The sequence below is a fragment of the Gasterosteus aculeatus genome, chromosome 12 (genome assembly GCF_964276395.1).
Source record: "Gasterosteus aculeatus chromosome 12, fGasAcu3.hap1.1, whole genome shotgun sequence".
Lineage (NCBI taxonomy): Eukaryota > Metazoa > Chordata > Actinopteri > Perciformes > Gasterosteidae > Gasterosteus > Gasterosteus aculeatus.
Window position 1 is genome coordinate 10,967,830 of NC_135700.1, and position 13,423 is coordinate 10,981,252.

Sequence of the window (13,423 nt, forward strand, 5' to 3'; positions counted from 1 at the left end):
ATTCTGTCTGCTTTAAAGAGCCGTAAGATGGTGGCGATGCCATAGATGCACGTACACGATATCAAGCTCATTATGATTCTGTCTCGATATCCGCCGCAGCGATAAGGTTACTTGGCCTATTTATCATTCCTGCATTTGCTCCCTCATCAGTCAACCCTCCTGCTGGGCTCCCAGCTACAGAGGCAGTAGGCTGTAAACATCAGACTGCGAAACTTTACCCACATCATGACACGCGGATAATAGAAGTTGACAGTTTGGGTCAGCGTCGAATGGATCTCATTTTCAATGCAGGATACATGGCTTTATCTATTTATAACCCAGCTCATTCTAAACTAACATCGATGAGCTTCTTGTGGCTTTTTCCAGTCTTGAGTAGTGGTCTGTTTTCAATGAATGAAGTATGCATGTCTTCAGCGTGGTCTGGTTTTCCTCAGGGCGTTTGGATAACATCTGTCTTTTTATTTTGTTCACCCAGTCTGTTCCAGTAATGCAGAGTACTGCCCAGTCACACCCAGCTTCTCATTCATCCTTTTGGCCCACGGAGTGAAATGTGGCCAGAAAACGCGGCGCTTCATTTGTATGCTTAGCTGGCGTAGAGGTCATATTTGTGCTAAGTGCGGCTTTGAACAGCTGGTCCTCTTCAGCCTGACGAATGACACACCTGAAGTTGTTGCCGGGGGTTAGAATACCCACGGCTAGAGGGGAGGTAGGGTAGGGGGGTCAGGATGAGGGAAAGGAGGGGACCGCTCATAAACCGCACACATTCTGCACATTTCCAGGGAGACTTAATGCTTCTAAGAATAGACTTAATTAGGGTACCTAAGAGAAAGCTGAGGTATTTGAAAAGGGAGTAAGTTCTCTGTGTATTACGACGTGGCCATTATTCCTTCTCTGTGAGTGGGATAGAGTTCTGGGAAAGAGACCGTTGCGGTGAAACCTCAATCACCAGATGTGGCCCTACCTTTGTCCACTGAACGCTTGGCTCAATAAGCCTTGTAAGTATCTACAAGCCCTCCACACACTCCCAGGACACAAGCTCTAAAAAATAGCCTCTAAACGCTGTCACCCTCTGCCAGCCAAGTGGAACTTAATTCATTTAATAAAATGTAATTTCCTTGATAAAAGAATAACGCGATACACACTCAAGTGATCAAGAGGGACAGGTGGTAGTGGAAAAACCCCCCCATAGTATTAAGTAGTATAAGTATAGTATTAAATCAGTTTTTGTATTTTCTATAAGACCGTGTACAACTGGCAGCACTGTGGCCCTTCTGTGTGGAGTGTGCATGTTCTCCCTGTATCCCTGGGTGTGTATGTGTGTGAATGTGGTTGTGTGTCTGTCAGGCCTGTGATTGACTGGTGATCAGTCCAGGGTGTTCCCTTTCTCTCGCCTGATGTTAGCTGGGATTGACTCCAGCCCCCGCAACCCTCTGAGGATAACTGACTGTACGATTTTAAAATAACCTTTACTTGGTGGAAGCGTTTAATGTGTTGGTCAGTTATTCAATGCCTCTTCTGTATTGAAAAATAGTGCTCTTGTGATCTCAGTAGGGGAACAGAGAAGAATGAATAGACAATTTAGAGGGAACAGATTGGGAGAGAAACCTACAGAGCTTTAATAGCTTTGTGTATGCAGAACAGATGGGAATAAATATGCACAATATAACAAGACAATGACAGGTAAGAAATACAAAACAGTGTGCATCCTAATAGATGTGTGTTTTTTGGGGCAGGTTTGGTGCCTGCATGTTGTTCATTGCCACTGAGCATTACGGTCACGCAGTAGAAGTGCTGTCTTAGCCCTGTGTGTCGCTGTAATGTAACTCCCCAGTCTGTGTGTGGGGGGTCTGTAATAAGAACTGTGAGAGAGACGAGTCCCTCCAAGCATGGAGCTAGTCTGGACACAGTTAGCTCAGAGCAGAGAATGAATATAAACACACATACACACCTGCGCACACAAAGAGCTGACTCATTGGACATTTCCTGCAATAAGGGATGTCGAGTGGAGGAGAAGTTATTTGCCAATCTTAATGAGAAGTGTCTTAGTTTTCCTCCACTGGCAACATGTCATGCATGTGCTGTACACACTGGAACAAGCACTGCTCTAAAGGCCGATCCGCTGCAGCAAAATGTGCGGCGCCTCGGGGCCAAAATTCTCTGCAGCAGAATTTTAAGGGGACTAATGAAATTGGTCCTTTTCAGTAGCAAATTTGATGACTTAGTCATTTAGTCATTTTATACATACCTGCATGGTCATCTGGCTGAATAAAGCTTCTCAATGTTAAAATATATCTTTTTCACTTCCTGTGTGTGTGTGTGTGTGTGTGTGTGTGTGTGTGTGTGTGTGTGTGTGTGTGTGTGTGTGTGTGTGTGTGTGTGTGTGTGTGTGTGTGTGTGTGTGTGTGTGTGTGTGTGTGTGTGTGTGTGTGTGTGTGTGGAGCAGATAAGTGTTTGCGGGTAGGAGAAAGGTATTTAGAGTTTGAATGATATAATAATGGCTGCGACATGATTGAGGAAGGGATTTAGCTGTGATTCACAGCATGATGGTTGAACCGGATTGTTAGTGCATCCAGTGGCTGTTTATCTGCTCCTCTGCTTTTGGACAAAAGCATTGGCCAGTCACATGGCTTTCATGAAATGGTATTAGAAAACAGGGATTGCCCTGGTTCAGATAATATAATGCTTAAGGACACAATATAATTCAACTATGCCTAACCTGTTTGGTTTCTCTACATTGTAAAGAGCATATGGTGAAAGTGGCAAAGGATGAAGACTGTTATCTAATCTCGTATTTATAATTGTCTTTAATGAATGAATGAATTATTATTTATTATTATTATTATTATATTTAAAGACTAAAAGGATGAGAACAGTTAGGCCTAATTAAGCTGGCAGCTCTTAAAGAGGTGTTTTCCCAAGAGCGTGTTAATGTTGTGCACAATTGCAAATATTGAACCACCCAGAACAACAGAATGGATTGTTGTGTTCATCTGTGTACTGGCTCTCATTAGACAATTTACCTCTCTGCCTATTTTTGCCTTTTCAGTCATCATTTATTTTGATGTTACAGGATTATGGGGTTTACAGATAATCAAACAGATAATCTGATCTTGAACACATGCAATTTGTGTGCGTGCGTGCGTGCGTGTGTGCGTGCGTGCCCGCGCGCGCGCATGCGTGCGTGTGTTCAGGGGAATGTGCACGTACCTTTGGCTGAATCAGTCCTGTTGCAGATCATCCGTTCATTTGGTGTCGATAAACCATCCGGGAGCAGACAGCTCTTTAGAGCTTGAAGAAAGAGAAAAATCTGCAGGTGGGTCGTCTCTTTTTTGGTGCAATTGCACAATGGGTTGTATCTGTTTGGGATTGATAGAACTGGATTTTGAAGGTTGGCTAGTTATAGACGCTGACTGCTTAGTCCGCTGAACATTACATTACATTACATGTCATTTAGCTGTCGCTTTTATCCAAAGCGACTTACAATAAGTGCATTCAACCATAGGGTACAAACTCACAAGAAACAAGAAAGTGCAATTTCCTCAAATAAGCCAATTTACAATTTGCTATAGATGAGTGCCATTATAAGTACAATTTAAGTGCTACAATTTGTTAGTCTTTTAGTCGAGGTAGAGTCTGAAGAGGTGTGTCTTTAGTTTGCGGCGGAAGATGTGGAGGCTCTCTGCGGTCCTGGTGTCTTCAGAGAGCTCGTTCCACCATTTCGGAGCAAGGACAGCAAAGAGTCGTGATCTAGTCGAGTGTTTTGCTCTCAGTGAGGGAGGGACGAGTAGTTTTGCAGATGCAGAGCGGAGAGTGCGGGTCGGGATGTCGGGTTTGACCATGTCCTGGATGTAAGCTGGACCCCATCCATTCACAGCATGGTACGTGAGCACCAATGTTTTGAACTGGATGCGGGCGGCCACCGGTAGGCGATGTGAAGAGCAGAGCATGAACCATGTTGCTGCTGCACAATGCTTAGATCTTAAATAGAGTGAGTGCCCCTATCTCAGTCTTCTATTTTGTGAAAAGACTTTGGACTAGAGACCAGAAGGATTCTTGTCTTTTCTAACTTTTTTTTTCATTCTGCTTTTTACATTTTATTGATGTGAGGGATTCATTGTTTGTCTCCAGAGGTCTGAGATCACAACGGATATGGTTCACCATAAATTATCTTAAAACTCTTAACAGCAGCACAAGGAGGCACTTCTCATCTACAGTATGAACAAATGCACCTTGTATGAAGAAGGCAGTAATCCACCATCTCTATGCAGAATCACAAGGTGGATGCTGTGATCCGTGTTCTTTGCATGAATCACTGCATCACATGATGGATACAGTAGCGTCTTCCAGAACCTCTGTCCTCTAAGGATTTTGTTTTTCGATTCATCAGATAAATAGAAGTGAAACTTATTTAATCGGATAGGATAAGCAGAAAAGTCTACCAGTGCATGTGTATGTGTTTATACATGAAATAATCTTCCCTCTGCTGTACGATGGCGAGTGGATGTCAATTGATTGGTCGTGTGTAGGAAGAGGGGACGTCTACGGGGACGAAGAACGACTAGGATTGCTGGACTTCATCACTGGTGATGAGAACACTGCTTGCCACCGCTCTGTAAATGCTACAGCGAGTGTAAACTAGTTGAATTGCATTGGAATGGCTACATTTCAGAATTAAAATTGGTGAAAAAATAAAACACGTCAAGTATTTACTTTACACTATGAATTTAGATTTTAGATTATTTACATTACTTTGTGTCTTTTTATTGTATTTCCTTTTTTCTGATTGAAATTGAATATGAAATAATGTTCTTCATTCAATGCACTTTTGCATAACAGTATAAAATATAATGAACACATCAGAGCACCATGAAACCTGGCAGTCAGTTCTTGTTCTTCGTTTGGTCAGACCCGTTGTTACTGTGCTCTGCTGCTCTTGAAAGCTGTGGTGCGTTTGGTTGAAATCGGATGAAATCATGGAGTGTGTATGTGGGGTCTTGTATCCTCGTGCTGCCTTGTTTCGGTTGATACTGCAGCTTGTGGATAAGGACAATGAGGTTGAGTGGTAGGAGAGAGGAACCAAAGTCTCTTTCTTTGTTGAATCTCAACCCCTCAAGCAGTCCTAATTTTTATTCTGCCGACAGTGCACCGATCATTTTGCTAGTGAAGCTCCCTGAAGGGCTTCTAGAGTGAGATGGTCAAATCCAATCAATTACTACTTGAATCTCTCTTTGGGATGTTAATAAACGTTTCATTTTTCCCTGCAAGAATCTTCTTTGGTAAGTTTTATTAGAATTCTTTTTTTTTGTTGATAATTGGTGATACTGTTTCCAATTCTCTGATAGTATTTTACATGTGTGGAGTAGTGTCTCTAACAAGGCTTGCAGCACACCATTCACGCAGGTCTTTCTTGATTGGAGTTGCTGATTCCAAGCCCAGTGTCAATCTCCTGCTGGAGATTTTCAGCTTCAACATTGCCCTGCTCTTCACATTGCCTTGTGCACACTTTATTTAGCTGGTAATACAACATTCGTGCAATACCCAAGCAGATGTTCCTCCTCCAGGCACATGTGTGCAGGATGTAATAAAAACAAGCTTGATGTGGCAACTATGTGGTTTATATGTGATACTTGATATTCTATTGCAGTTTAGACCTCATTAGACTAGCAAATGGAGCCTTGTGCTTCACAGCATTTGAACATATCACACATCCCAATTTCATGTTGGTAATCTTCCATAGTAGGGAGCTAGGATGTCTTCCTGGCTGCCTGCCCATCGTTCCATCATGCCAGCAACAGAAGGGCTATGTCAGCATGGGCAAGGCAAGAAAATAATCTAGGGTTAAGACAGTTGTAAGTACATGCATTTGATTACATTTATTCCAGTTAGAAGCCATTGCTGATCATCCAGCCCGCTGTGCTGACTGTCAGTTGCTTTTCATGCTCCGTTCCATTCATGCTGCCACAGTGTGTGTTTCTATTTGCAAGACTGTGTCTGTCGAGACCCCCTTCATCAGCACTGACTACCTTCACCCGACCTGGATCGTTTGCTTGGACCAGTTTTTCCTGTATTTCCTGCCAGGTGGACTATGCTGCTCGTTCGCTGCACAGGTCAGATAGTATTGCCTTAATTTCAACAGTGCACACGTTGCTAGGAACTTCATTTATTTGAGAAATGTGACGCTCCGTGCACCACGCCTTTTATCTATAAAATGACAGAGTCCCAGGAGAATGTCATTTTGGAAGTTCCTGTTCTTTAAACGCATATTCCACTTTGCCACAAATGTCTCAGGAGTTTGTGTTACTTCTCCTGGTTCCTTGTCTCTAATTCCAAAGCAGGGCTCACAGACAAATCCAATTGCGACCTCATGTTTTAAGTAAATGGTGCGTGTCAGATACTGTATCACTGCTTGTGAAAGTGAGTTGGAGTAATGACTTAAAAGCACAAATATGCTTAGTTCAGCTCGGCATATTGTTTGGAAAAGTGCAAACATCCCTCTTAGGTGGGATGAGTCAACCCTTACCCGTGATCAGTGGACTTGGACTTTTCCACTCTTGTTTTATCTTTATAGAATAAAAAGTAAATAAAAACAAATAATGCTGTGACAAAGTACGGCTGATGTGTGCTGATGTTGTGTTTTCCCTTTGCGGCTGCGTATACCGATGAACGACCTTTACTGGATCTTGCACGGTTAGATTCCTCAGCGTCCGTCGGTTACGTACATCTCTTTTTAAAGCGAACCTCTAGAGACGGGAGGTCAACTGCAACCACGTTGCTTCTCTTTAACCTGTGATTCCCCCAAAGCACGTGGGTCATGTCGTCAGATTGGCTCAGACCTTTGATGATAAAGCTCGACTCAGTGACGCGGAGGCGTGACTGAATGTTTGTGTGTCCGTCGGTGAGTTGAAGCAAAGTGCCTTTGAGCTTCCGCTATTGATGTGCTGATCACAGACCGGAGCGTGAGAAAAAAAAGAGAGTCATCGACCAAATGTAATCATCTTCAGAGAAGAGAAGGTTTGAATGGTTTGATTCATGCCCTGATGTCAGCTTGTAACCTTGTCTAACTAATTACTCACGATAGTGTGTTTATCAGCTCCTGTGATAACATCTGTGTGCGAGTAAAGTCTAGATGAACTTATCCTCTGATGCATCACCCATCTCTTTCTCACACTGCAGGTGTGTCTATGTATGTATATATATATATATATATATATATATATATACACGCACTGCAGGTGTGTGTATGTATATAGATACACACACATGTGATGCTTTCAGACCAACCAAGCTGCTCGACAAGGCAAGATTTTTATGTGTAACATTTTATTAGATTTATTCTAGATGCAACGTTGAAATCGAGAACAGTGTCTCACTGCAGCTTACTGTGTACTTTCGGGTTACTTTTCTCAAATTGTCGGGTGTGTACTGTAGACTTTCATGGTTAAAACAGGTTCTCAAGCAGCGCCTTTACCAGCTTCACAATGTTAGTCTCTTCTCTTCCCTGTCCCGCTTTCACGTGAGCGTCCTGTCCGTCTTACAAAACTTGTATACTGTAAGTTAATAAAACAATGAGGCTGTTTTAGGATTGCTAAAATTCTAATTTTGATTAAATGTGGAACAGTATCAAGCTGTGTTCCCCCTTGACGCACACTCAAACGTTCCCACCCGTCCGATTATAACAATCCTTGTTAGCACGGATGAAGAAATGCGATGATGATGACTCCTGGTGCCTCTTTGTCATCATTATTCAGAGAGTAGGGGGCGCCGGGGAAATCTGTGGTTCTAAATATTGACGTGAAACTGCAGGGGCCCTCTAATCGATTTATACTCCGGAGTAATGCTCGCACCGGAAAACTTTTTTCTTTGTCCCAGCGTATCCTTGTAGCTATTGATCCCTGAGATAAGTGCTTTGAAAGTAACTTTATTGCCGTGGTTGGGCGCTTTATAAAACCACAAATCATTGATAAACTTCTTTCAATCCCCCTTTTTATCAGTCAGCCAAATGTGTGCCAATGAAGCATAGAGAGTCGCGTTTCCTTGCATCCTAATTCTGTACTGTTGTTCTAACACAGAATTTTCCTGCATTCATTGCAATGCAATTTACGGTTGCCTTGCTTATGTTTAAGAACCCCGTGGCCCAAAGGCCATTGTGACTTCAATGACATGTGTTGTGTCAGAACTGTGTGCGCGTTGAATGTCAATGAGGCGACAGCTCTTTCAATATATGCCAAAATCGCCATGACAGGGGTTCAGACTCTGGCAAGTCCTTGCACCTGATTCTGCTCTCCATCGGGGCTACTTGAGCCGGCCTTTGCCACTCTTTGCCCAGTGCGGCTTTAAGTGGTTTGCTGGATGTTTTTCCTGTTTCTGTTCCTGCTGTACATGCGTTGGCAGAGAGGACGTGTTTGTTCAGTCAGGCTTGTAAACAGCAAAGATGATGGTGATAGCGGTGAACGGGAGGGGGAAGCCAGTCACCCGGTGTGAAATGTGTTTGGTTGGTTTCCTTCATTTCCATGAAGTGACAGTGGAGTCCACCAATAACTCTCTGGAGAGTCCGCCCACACAATCCCTCCACCAAAGTCAGCCGAGCGAGGTTGCTGCAGGGCTCTGCTATGAAACTCCTAAAGGTCAGTCAACGTGTTCGAGTCTTGCTGCAGAATGCTTATCTCTTTAATAGCTCCCCGTGTCTGGGTACTGGGCACGAACCACTGTTAGTGAGGCTTAATTCGCTCTGCCTGCCAGGGCTGGGAGGCTACGCGTTGTTCCTGGCGGTGCATGAGATCTCTCTCCCACGCGCTAGTGTCCTGTCACACATGGTGTCGTACACACATCATTACATAGTTGAGTATTGGTTCATGGCACCTCATTTAACCTCTCATGTGCCGCAGTCCTCCTTCTGTCTCATTCTTTGGAATGGGCTTGTGGATATTAATGATACATCGGTTACAGCTAATTGAATTGTTCGGGTAATTATGTCAGAATTGATTTCCGTTGTTCTCCAGGGATTAGAAGAATTGCGCAGTTATTCATGTTTCAATGTGAGGCTAAATGCAGGCTAGTGTATGATAATTACATTACATTACATTACAGGTCATTTAGCAGACGCTTTTATCCAAAGCGACTTACATTACATGTTATACCCATGGCTTTTTCACATTTTTAGAGACGGGTTACACCTTGGGTTGGTCGCCAGTCAATCGCAGGGCTGACAGAGAGACAAACAACCATTCACACTCCCATCTACACACCTGACCCAGGCAACGTAGAGTCACCGATCAACCGAATCCAACATTATAAAGAATGATATCATCAATCGCAATTAATCATTTCATAATTTCCTTTGAATGTTAACTATAGTTATTATGAACTGAAATTAAAATCTATTCCTAAACATAACACACACGCCTTTGCTTATTTTAGTGGCGACAGTAATTATATTTATCATTTGTGTGTGTATATATATATTTATATATGGTTCATGCTACTGTGAGTTGAAAATGGATTTGATATCACCCACAAGAGTGCTCCTGCCTTCCAGACGACGCATTGATGCTGCAATGCTTATTACTGCACGAGGGAGGCAAGAGGCTCTTCTGACCCTCGAACACGGCGCTGAAAAATAGTTGCTTGCCTGAAGAGCGCCTGTTTCCGTGTTTCCCTGTGAGCTGAAACTTGTTGAAATTCTAATCTTATTACATTGTGTGAATGATAATTCAATGGCACAACCTGCTTGTGTTTTGAATATCTTTGGTGAGGGAATGAAACATAAGTTGAGGGCAAAACGGAAAACTGCGGCTCTTTTATCTCCTCAATCCGTGGATGTCGGTCACATTCAACATTTACCGCAGGCCCACAGCATGTTTGTACCAGCTGCTCCTTTGACCAACATTCCTCAGGATTAGTTTAAATTCCCTCTAGGTCAAAGGTTAATGTCACTGTTAAACTAGTGCTTCAAAAATTATACTCAAAACAACCTTGAGGTGCCCTTGAACAAGCCTGTTTTCTAAGTTGCAATACTGTATATGTTCTGGTTTGGTTTAAATACTCAACTAATTAGTAGTGTGGAGTGTGAGGATGACTAAGGACGAAGGTAATCATGTGACAAACGCTAACGCTACAGTAGTAAACACACACACACACACACACACAGTGAATAAAGACCCTTCTAAACAAGACCACATTAATGACTGAGGTGCAGTGTTTCCACCTCAACAGCAGATGCATCTTTTTTTATGGTTTAGGTAATTTAACTCTGGGTAAAAGATTGGCTGACTGACACAGAGAGGGAAGTGCAAATAGCAACGTAGGTGTACCCTTGATGGGAGGGAGTTGGGTCTCTACCATCCACCCGGCGACTGCCGTTCAGACAGCACGCTGGAGCAGAAAGCAAATATAAAGAGCTCCTGCTCTCGTCCTGCCGGCTCCACTCCACTTTACTCTGCGGACGCCAGCTGCTACGAGAGAGACGCCTCCTGGCATCTTCCTGCTGTTCCCCCGACAATGCCGAGGAGATTTCCTCAGCACCGCAGCGAGTGTACCAGCTGATTCCCTCTCACACAAGGCGAGGCAGAGAACGCTGCGTGCATGTTACAACAGAGCATAGTAAGTACCAAGCAGTGGGCAAAGCTCGGGCAGCTTTCTCTCTTCACAGCTGGCATCTGTTTTTCTTTCTCTGGAGGAGTAGTGTAAATAGATGTTTTAAGAGGCCGTTATGGTCCCTGTCCTTGATATGTGTCGTGGTGCAGCTTGGAGCTTTGGTTTATTTCTCTTGGTGTGAGGAAAAGCGAGAGGGGAGTGTTCACCCCACTTTGACCCCTGCTGCCGACACGCAAGCCCTGTGTTGAACGTGGAGCGAGAGCCAGAGAGAATGTTTTTATGATTTGAGCGGCAGTACTACCGTTTGTACACATGTCCTGGCTAACTCTTTGGCTTAAACCAAATCTGAGTATGGCAGCTACATCGAACTCACCTGAGTTTATTGAAAGTCCCTAATTAGCGGCTGCTCTGTGAGGCTGCATGTCGGTCACAAAGCGTATTTCTGACTTATTTATGTTCGTTTTCATCTAACACCCACTCAGCAAGAGCTGTTTACTTTGTAGTAACACAACAGTAACTACTGTACAAGTACCCACTGCTACGTTGAGAAAAAGAACCTTGGGCCTCTCTGCAAGGAGGAATACCAGTCATTCTTTCTCGTCTTTATCTGGCTCGATGGGAGCAGAAACTCTGCTTGACCTCATGGTTCGTGTTTTGGGGCCCTGTAACATTCTAGATATGCGACTCAGAGCCTGTTCAGAAAATGAATGTTTCCCAGAGTCTTAAATGGAACTTTTCACATAAAACACAAAATAATTATGCTGTAATTGTATGTGTGGCCAGAGGAGGTTTTAAAAAAATAATCAAAGAAGACGGGTAATTTAGTTTAATAATGTAATCATGATATATTAAGAGCCTCTGCGCAGAATCATATGTGTGACATTAGATTTAACAACAAAGCTGTTTCCCCAGTACTTAATCTGGATGGCTGCTGCAGCAGGAGGTCATCTGCTCCTGTGGGACAATCATCACATGCGTTGATGGAAACCAGCTTCCTGCAAACAAACAGAGCCACTGTGCTGCAGCGTTTGAACACCAACTGGGGATGCTGCGAATTCTGTGACAAATAGTCCGGAAGTAATGTGGCTAAAACAAAAGCCCCAAAGAATGCAGGTTCCTAATTAACGGGGGATTCTGGCGCAGGGCTCCACAGTGTGTGCGACCAGTGCGGCCAAGCAAATTCCAAGTTGTTACCGGAAACGAGCCTCGCCAAGCGCCAGTGTGTGTTTGTGCGTGTGTTTGAGAAGGGTTCCTTCACGAAACTATGGTTGTTTATATTTGATCTTATGTTGGTTGTGTGTGCAGAATCCTTCAGCCTCATTCCTCTTCCACCCTCTGAACTTTTCTGAAATGTCAAATCATAAATCTTTCCACCCAGCTCAGTTCGCCGCCCCCCCCTACTTCACCTCCGCTCCTCTCTACTGCATGGAGATGCAGCGAGGCACCCCTTGCTGTTCGGATCACCCGGCACCTTCATAGCAGTGAATGTCAGTAGAAGTACTGCTAGATTATTTCATAATAAAACACATGTATATACTTCTGGGCTTTAAGCAAATGTGATGAACTTGGGTATGGCAATAGTATGTCTCCTGATACGTTTTGATTAAAAAATATATAATTTATTTGTGGCAGACTGATGTATTTGTTGATTTTGCGTTGTATATAAACCTCGGTCTGCTAGATAATCTATCTAACATCGATCTTTAGTCATAGAGAATGAATGCTGTCAAGACCTGATGCAATTAATCGAAGGTCTTGTGCGTTGCTTCAGGTGTGCTTGAGAACTGTCGAAGGAGATCATTGCCTTTCACAATCAAGGAAAATAATGTTGATAGATAATATACAATATAATAATAAGTTCAAAGCTGAAGAAACCGTTTCCACACTACCTGGACGTGGCGGAAAGAGGAAGCAATCAATCGCTGCCACCAGATTTCTGATGAGCCAGGAGCCCAAAAACCATTGAGTGACTGCAAACGAGCTACAGCAAGACAAGACCTTCTCCACTACTGACCCACTGGCACAACAAAGGTTGCCGTAAATTTCATCAAAAGCATAAAAATGATCCATAGAAGTTTGGCGATTGGGGAAAGAATGCAGTGAAGTACTACAGTGAAGCATGGCGGTGGCTTGGTGATGCTCCTTCACTGGAAACCTGCGGCGTGTGAACGGCACGATGGATTATTGTCAAGTTTCAGGAAATCCTGCGAGAGAAAAAGTCTTGTCATCTGTGATGAAGTTAAGCCGGGACCTTCCAACAAGACAATGATCACAAGCTTCGTCTTGGCGTGTCCGTCACATTGGCCTGACTTGAACCCGTAGAGAATCTCTAGTGGGATTTGAAGGATGCGGTTGCAGCACACAAACCTCAGGATATTAGAGCTGGAGGCCCATGAGGAATGGGCTGAGATTCCTCAGCTATCAGACCGTGGTGTTTGGCTATCCATGGCGTTTGCATCGGGTCAGCTGCCTCACACCTTTGTAAATAGTGTGAGGGACTTAATGGAACCAAGCACAATGAATCATTGGAGCTTAACCTGCCATGATGGTTAGGTGATGTGGTTTTGCATCAGATAAATATCTTTTAATAAATACAAAAAACTCAAATTTCACATCCCAATGTCTATGCAGACTCGCTAATCTTGCATGCATCAGTGATTAGATTCTCTTTCTGCATCAAGAATAAGAATCATCCAAATAAATAATGAGAAAGGAGTGGATTCATTTAACTATGCTTCAATGTATCAGACTGCATGTGTGAATACTTAATATTATCAACGATTGTGCTTCATTTACTCTCAAATCCACGAATTGAATAGTCCAAACCTTG

General features: G+C 43.4%; 1 protein-coding gene across 26 annotated transcripts in view; it reads left to right on the forward strand.

Annotated features, from left to right (window-relative positions):
- Positions 1-13,423, forward strand: part of plekha7b (pleckstrin homology domain containing, family A member 7b) — a 54,392-nt gene that overhangs the window by 12,326 nt on the left and 28,643 nt on the right. For 2 of the 26 annotated variants that reach the window (XM_078085200.1, XM_078085206.1), the window contains exon 1: positions 10,340-10,599. The exons of 22 other annotated variants lie outside the window; for them this stretch is intronic. The gene's annotated coding sequence lies outside the window, so the exon portion shown is untranslated. Of the gene's footprint in view, positions 1-8,499; positions 8,625-10,339; positions 10,600-13,423 lie in introns of those variants that run through there. 2 more of the 26 variants (XM_078085201.1, XM_078085207.1) reach the window with 2 other exon arrangements.